The sequence below is a fragment of the Papaver somniferum genome, chromosome 3, assembly GCF_003573695.1.
Source record: "Papaver somniferum cultivar HN1 chromosome 3, ASM357369v1, whole genome shotgun sequence".
NCBI classification, from domain to species: domain Eukaryota; kingdom Viridiplantae; phylum Streptophyta; class Magnoliopsida; order Ranunculales; family Papaveraceae; genus Papaver; species Papaver somniferum.
Window position 1 is genome coordinate 144,786,879 of NC_039360.1, and position 7,597 is coordinate 144,794,475.

At 35.0% G+C, this 7,597-nt stretch overlaps 1 long non-coding RNA gene across 3 annotated transcripts; it reads left to right on the forward strand.

Moving 5' to 3' along the window:
- Positions 1-2,947: 2,947 nt before the first annotated feature.
- LOC113357604 lies at positions 2,948-6,621 on the forward strand. Of its 3 annotated transcripts, XR_003363719.1 has the most exons (6): positions 2,948-3,073; positions 3,168-3,244; positions 4,516-4,583; positions 5,479-5,841; positions 6,242-6,327; positions 6,409-6,621. It is a non-coding gene; the product is annotated as an uncharacterized LOC113357604 (long non-coding RNA). The 3 variants fall into 3 exon arrangements; XR_003363718.1 differs by lacking the exon at positions 6,242-6,327 and having other exon boundaries at positions 4,516-4,767; XR_003363717.1 differs by lacking the exon at positions 6,242-6,327.
- The last annotated feature ends 976 nt before the right edge of the window (positions 6,622-7,597 follow it).

The window sequence follows — 7,597 nt, forward strand, 5'->3', positions numbered from 1 at the left end:
TTAAATTCTAAACTTGTTTGGAAGATGATTTTTGCAGTATTAATCTTTATGGTTTTATATATTGCAATATTGTTATGGGATGTGTGTGTTTATTTCCGTGAACTTGACCGTCCCATATCTTGTCAAAAGTAAAGTCTTTCGTATGTCGATATGCATGTATTGATAAAATAATGAATGGGTTTTTGACAAATACAAAAGTTAAGCCTATATTGTCAATTATTGATGGAAGATAGGTTAAAATCTTTTGTTTGCAAGGATTATGTCTATTGTATGTCATTGTGCAAATAGTGATGGAAAATAGGATGAATCCTTGAGTATTCCGCAGTAATTGATCCTCCCTGATCCATATTTTATGTATTACTGTGAGGCTCCGTAAATTGTCTTATGTTGATCATTAAACAACCAAGTTGATTATTTTTGATTAGCTATGTTGTTGTTCCGTGAGGTACTTTATGTCGAGCATTTTCAACTAAGTTAATCATCTTGTTTGGTTATTTAGTTGTTGCTCCGTAAGTTTTCTTATGTCGAGCATGACCAATTAAACTGATTACTTTTGTGATTAGTTTGGTTGTGTATTTCAATTAGATTAATTATGAGTTCTCTTGTGATTAATCTAATTGTATTTTTTAAGTCTCCATAAGTTCACTTATGTTTGAGCATTTGTTGATTAAATTAATCATGGATTCTCTTGTGGTTAATTTAATTGAACTTTTTGGATTCAAATTCATACTTGTATGCGATTTGTTATGTCCAAACAAATCCTTCTTTTCTTTCGAAATTAAGGTCGCTCTTGTTATTCTTTCGAGAATGACATTTAATGGGGGAGAGTTCTTTTGAACTTGCGCTTAATTGCCATATCTTTGTGGGGAGTGCGGTTGTGGAATATTATAGGGGTTATCTTGTATCTTTATAAACTCCTTGATGAATGCATTTAGCTTCGGCTTTATGATTGCATCTAAAGAACAAGTTGATATTTTTGCTTTCTTTTGGTCAAGAAATGTCTCTTTCGGAAATTTCATTAGGATCCCGTTCTTGTACCTCTAATATGTAGTTCACACTACAAATACATATGGTTTTCTGATCATTAAGTAAGGGGGGGTGGTTTCCATGTGAGATGGAGTATTGGCTAAGGGGGAGTGATACATATCATCGTAGTATTGTTGTTGAAGTTGTGATACAATTGGACTTTGACGATGTGTAATGATACTATGACACTGTATAACAATGATTGAGAACTATTGTTTTCTTATTATTATAGCTACGTATTTTCAACAACGATGATGCTAAACTTACAAACTTTGGGATCACTGGAGTACTTGGAAGTGACGAAGATTTCGAGTAATGTTGAAGATTAGGCATGTGGAATAGGAGCTACAAAAGTTAATTTATTTATTTTTTATATTCCATATGTATTAATAGTTTTGCCACTAAAATTGACAAAGGGGGAGATTGTTAGAGCATTGCTCGGTCGAACTCGCATGCGTTTCTATCTCAAGCATGTTTGTCAATGTTAGTGATCAAAACTATAAGTCTTGATTTCTAGCCTATATAGCTAAAGGTCTCGGACTAGGATAGAAAGTGTAGTTGAGCTCAAGAACTCCATGGCAATCATCATATAAGACGAAGGACTACTCAAGGAACTGGTGGATCTTCATCGACTAAAAGGTATGTGGAGACTTGAACTTATCTGTCACTCAAAATTCTATCTATTCTATCTCCTACTCTTGAGACAAAAGTCGCTTTGATATATAGACTTTCATTATGCACATTTGCTATTTCGAGCCGAGTTTATATCGCCTGTATATTTCTCGAAATAAGTGTTGGTAAGCTTTCGCTTTAGCCGAATTCATCTTTACCTAGTGACGAAAGTCATGTTATGTTTCAATCACTTTGAAAATTTCTCTGACGAAAAATGGTCTGTGAATAACGGCTATATTCGTCCTCTGAGAATGTTTCAATGATTGAAATGAGAGTTTAGATTACATAACCCTTGGTAGGATATAAGAATTGTTGTGGAAACACATATATGTATAAGTCCTTATTCCTTGAACCAAAGTTTGCGAACTAAGTCCGCGAACTGGCGGAAGTTCTCGACCCGAGAATTTCTGATGGAGTTTGTGAACTCCTTCCATGAGCTTAAGTCCGCGAACTTGAGCAGGTTATATCTAAAACCGGTTGTTCTTGAACTCATGTTTATTTAAACTAAGGAATGCTTTTGCAAACCGTGGCTATAAAGTTCATGAACCGATTCGATTGAATCAAACTGTTTTACCTTCGATTGTGTCTTGTGTAGTTGCATAAGATCTAAGCAATTGAACAGCTCTCTAACTAGTTCATTTGAGTCATTTGAACTAGTTATGGTGAAGAAGAATATGTTTGATATGAAAGTAATCATATGGCTAACCATTTGGTTAACTATTGTTGAACCAACAAATGTTAATGTTTGGGAACGATTCGTATCAACGGTTGAGAAATATTAGCTTGAATCTAATCAGGTTTTCATCTAACGGTGAATATTGAATGCTTTGTACCAAGCTAGCATTGATTGCAAACCCTGATTTGAAAACTATATAAGGGAGAACTCTAGCAACTAGGAAACCTAATCCCCACACCTTACGTGTGATACTAGTTACATAGCTAGAGTCGATTCTCCTTTAACCTTTGGTTTCTTCTTCTAAACCAGGTTAACGACTTAAAGACATCATTGGGATTGTGAAGCCAAACCGATACTACTTTTCTTGTAGTTGTGTGATCTGACACTACAAAATTACTGACTTTTTGTCACGGCCCAATTGCCACGAATTTGAATAATCGTGGCTATTTGTCGCGTTTTGCCATGCTAGATGGGTAACCGTGGTAAATAGGTGACTCACTTGCCATAGAATGATGCCTACTTGCCACGCGTCTAGCTTTATAAGGTATTAGTCCGCCAGATGTCTTCTACCCACGACTAAGAAAAACCACGATCCCACCTAAAGAGATAACTCCCTAGTTCCTCCCACCTCCCTAAACTCTCCTCTTTCTTCGATTTGAAACCACTTTGAAACTATCTGCAGAGGAGGCAATATTTCAGGTAATTTGGGATCTGTATAGAATTACAACTTCTTATATTTTGACTTTATGAAACTAGGGTTTTTGAAATAGTATTATATCTGATGTTGTGTCAGATTCGGATTTAGAAAAGCCATCAATTTCATCTGGACATCATCGGTTTCATCCGCTCAGATTGTATCTCCGCAAGCTGGTAAGAAATTAAATTTCTTGTTCCTTTCAATTCCTGGTGTTTTATAGTTTTTAGAATCGTATGATTTGGTGTTCCTTTCAATTTGCCGTTTAATTTGCAACTGTATCGTGATATTAATTTTTGAATAGTACGGTTCAAATCAAAATCTGAATTCATTCAAATCACAACTTTGCTAACCACACACAGAACAAACAAAGATCTCTTGTGGATTCATGGAAACCTGATAACTGAAACAATTACAAACTTCATCTTATAATACGAGTAAAATCAAGTAATATTACAAACCCAGATTCAGTATTTATGAGTGCATGTGTCATGGGGTGGTGAAAAGAATCTACCTATTTTGGTGTTATGGAGAAGCGAACTTATTTTCGTTTCTCATTTGATCTGTAACCGAAAGGAACTCTGCATCATGAAGTACACCTTCCTTATGGCAAAAACAGCCATCCTAATATGTCGTATTTTATTTTAGTGCCTTTCGGATTTGATCACTCACTCGTGTAGGTTACTTAATTTTATTATAACTGCTAGGTAGCGAGCTATAAATGGCTGATTACTCAAAGTCGTCAAGCTATTAGGCAGGTGAAAATGAGTGGAGGATACCTAGAGTCGCACAATATGTCACTGAAGTGTCCATAGCTATAATTTATGCATTGATACTTTCTATGAATCATAGAATTGTTGTCATTGTTGTTTGGTTCTCAAGCTTGTGAAATATCACTGAGCACCTTGGTACTATTTATTCTTTATTCTTATAGTATAAAGTTAATTTTCTTCACTTATATTTCTTCTTGGTCGTGACGTTACGTTTTTATATACTGGTACAAGTTCTAACATACTAAGATGTGTTCACCTAGTATAGGAATTTCGCATGTGATATTTTTAATTTAAAGGTGTTCATGAAAAGATATGTACCTTACAGTGCAATGCGCTAAATAAAGTATGTTGATGTTTGGCATTAAAATGAAATGATACTACAGCGAGATGATTACGTCTAACAGGGATGCTATGCACAAGCCACAACATTAAGCCTGAAATTATAAGTTTATAACTATGACCTGTTGTGTTATTGGCCACAACTTTCTCCACCTAATGTTAAATTATCAGGTTGTGTGCGTTACTGACTTGTTGCCTTGTTGATGATGTGATAAGACATTGTTATGGACCTGTTGTTCACTTGTTCACCATATTTAAGGGGAGGAGAGCATGTTAGTCTGAATACAATAACCGCTTAGAAAATTTTCAAATTTGACCCATTCTGCAAATTTCAGGTCTTCTTGGAGTTCACTTATTCTTCTAAGTGGTTGTGCTGCTGTTACTTTGCTGCTGTACATTCAAGGTAAATGTTACATGACAGTGGAATCTGTTTTGCAATTGTAGTTTTTGTATGAGCAAGAAAACTAGTGCAGGACGGCTTCAAACTAGTGCAAGACGGCTTCAATGGTAGCTTAATAGTAGTGGACAAGTTAAATTTTGGTTTTGCGCAATTCATCAATATTTTCTGGTAGAATAGAGGTTCTAAGGTAATTTGATTAACACCTTTATAGAGTAGTTTCTTAAGTTACCTTGTTCAATATATGTGATGTGGTCTTCATGCTCTGTAATTGCAATGCACGGAACTAATAAGGTTTTTTAGATTTTTATTTCTCAGCACTAATCCATTCGTAGCTTAGTAGCTTTCATATAGTACAAGATTAGTAGCTTGAATTCATGACTAATGATTACAGTTTACTTGGAGACGGAAGATTAACCAGTTAGCTTCATCATCAGTAACTATTAACGTTGTTACAGAATCAACGCTTTTTCAATTGTGTTAGCTTACATACTGAAAAAGCATCGAATTTCTGTACCTTATTTGTGGCTACCTAATATGTTACAATCCTGTACCCATAGAACTATAGCTGGAAAATATGATGCTGGATAAACTTATTACTTCCTTAGTGTCCATATCATATGTTTGTGTAACGTGAGAATTTTAATGTTTGAGCTTAATTATTTTGATCGGTAGGATAGGACCGGGTCAGTGGCTAAAAGTTAGAAGTAAGGATGAAGACAGATTTTGAAAAAAAATTCAGTTTCTTATGGACACGGTAGACATATTATAAATGCACATGCACCTTGGCTAAATTGCTCGCTGACTTCTTTATATCTTTTCTTTCTCTTCAAATTAGATTCTTTATATATTTCTATAAAGATATCTATTGGTACTAATTCAAGTTTTTTTGATGATGCAGGGATAGTTTTGGTTTATCGGTCCTGAAAATTAACACTTCTCACGGCAAACTGTTTTACCTGGTTTTGTTTTTTTAGTATTAGATGTTATTGTTATTCTTTTATTTTTTAGAATGATTAAAGAGAATATGGAGATGGGTTGATAAGGACCTGCTTCTTCAGAGTATGAGGAAGGGTTGAATGCATTCCTAGAATCATAAGCTGGGTTGATAAGGACCCTGCATCTTCGGAGTATGAGCATATCCATAAACATTTGTGGCAGAGTTTTATCTAGAATCATAAGCTTTCTTCACTGCATTTTGTTTTGTAGAGCGACCTCCTACATCCAGAGCCATAGAATTGTGATCTTACTACACGAATCCAAGGTAATGTTTTCTTCTTAATTAGTACAAACGATTGTGCATAGTTCTGTACCTCTATTCATAAGATTACAGTTGCTTATAGACTACTAAACATATTCCCCTTGCTGCAACATATTAAAAAGACGATTTGTTAAGTTAGATTCCCGATTAACATCATGGACTATAGTGATATTTATCGACACATTCTTTATTTCAGCTGTCATGACACACATTTGCATTATAGTTAGCCAAATAGCTTACTAACCATTTTATGAATTAAGGAAATTTTGAAATGGATGTACTAGTTTTGTAGTATCCTGATTTTCTTGTTGTTGTTTTTTTCTGCCATGGATTGAATTTATGGGTAACTTGGTGTATTCGCTTGAATTCATTGATGGATATTTGTACTTGTTTGAATCCATAGGTGTGTGGGAGAAAATAGTTGGTTGAATTGTTGTCTCTAGAGTTCTGTATCTTCTTAGTGGTTTAGACCACATGTTATATTTGAAGGTATAAGAAATTACGCCTCCAAAAGGATATTTTCTTGTGGTATCTGTTATTGATATAAAATTTGATGTCTATATTTTACAGGTTAATTTCATTTAGAGATTTTATGTTCAAGGCTTTGTTGGAAGATATATGACATCCATCTGTGAGAACTTGGAGTATTTTGTTTTTGCATATCGGACTCAAAATTGTTTAGTATTAAGTTTTTTTTTTGCTTTTATTGAATGTAATCGATCAGACAACCATGTAGTACTTGTATTGTTTTGTTTTTTTAATGAATATATTGTGTTTTTTGAATTTGTCGTAGTGTTTATTGTTAATGTGCGCCACTTGTTATTTAATGGCTCGCAGCCAAACAAGACGATATCAACTTTGAAACAGCTATTGGGAAGTCCAGCTCCTAAAACTGATATTGGAGCAATACCCATGCATGAAAGTCGTGGCTAATAACCTCATACGTGTGCAATCCGACTAATTATTACCACGACAATAGCTATGGTAAATGCTCTTTACATTATTAGCTACGCTTGGAAAACCGTGGCTAGCATCGTGGCAAATAGTATTATCCACTAGACTATTTGTTACGACAACTCGGCCGTGGCAAGTTATTTTTTGCCACGGATTTTCGATCAACTACCACGGTTCTATGACGTCACTAAAACTCAGTATTTTTGTAACTCAGTATTTTTGTAGTGTGATCTTGTATCTTCTATCTTTACGAGTATGATTGTAATAATTGACTCGAGATTTTATATCTCCGATAGGCAAGATAGAAAAATAATCACAAACACTTCGTCTCATCATTTGTGATTCCACAATATCTTTTTTCGCTGCGTCGATTAAGATTATTGTGAGGTGATCAATAATACTAGGTTGTTCTTCGGGAATATAAGACCGGTTTATTGATTGGTTCCTGTTCACCTTGATTTATCAAAAGACGGAACAAAACTCCTAGGTATATTCGTGGAAGACGGATTTATCTATTACCGTAGACTTTTCTGTGTGGTACAGATTTGTTTATTAAAGTCTTCGACTTTGGGTCGTAGCAACTCTTAGTTTTGGGTGAGATCGACTAAGGGAATCAAGTACGTAGCATCCTGTTGGGATTAGAGGTGTAGGAGCATAACTGTACCTTGGATCAGTGTGAGATTGATTGGGGTTCAACTATAGTCCAGACCGAAGTTAATTTGGAGTAGGCTAGCGTCTGCAGCGGCTTAATACAGTGTGTGTTCAATCTGGACTAGGTCCCGGGGTTTTTCTGTATTTGCGGTTT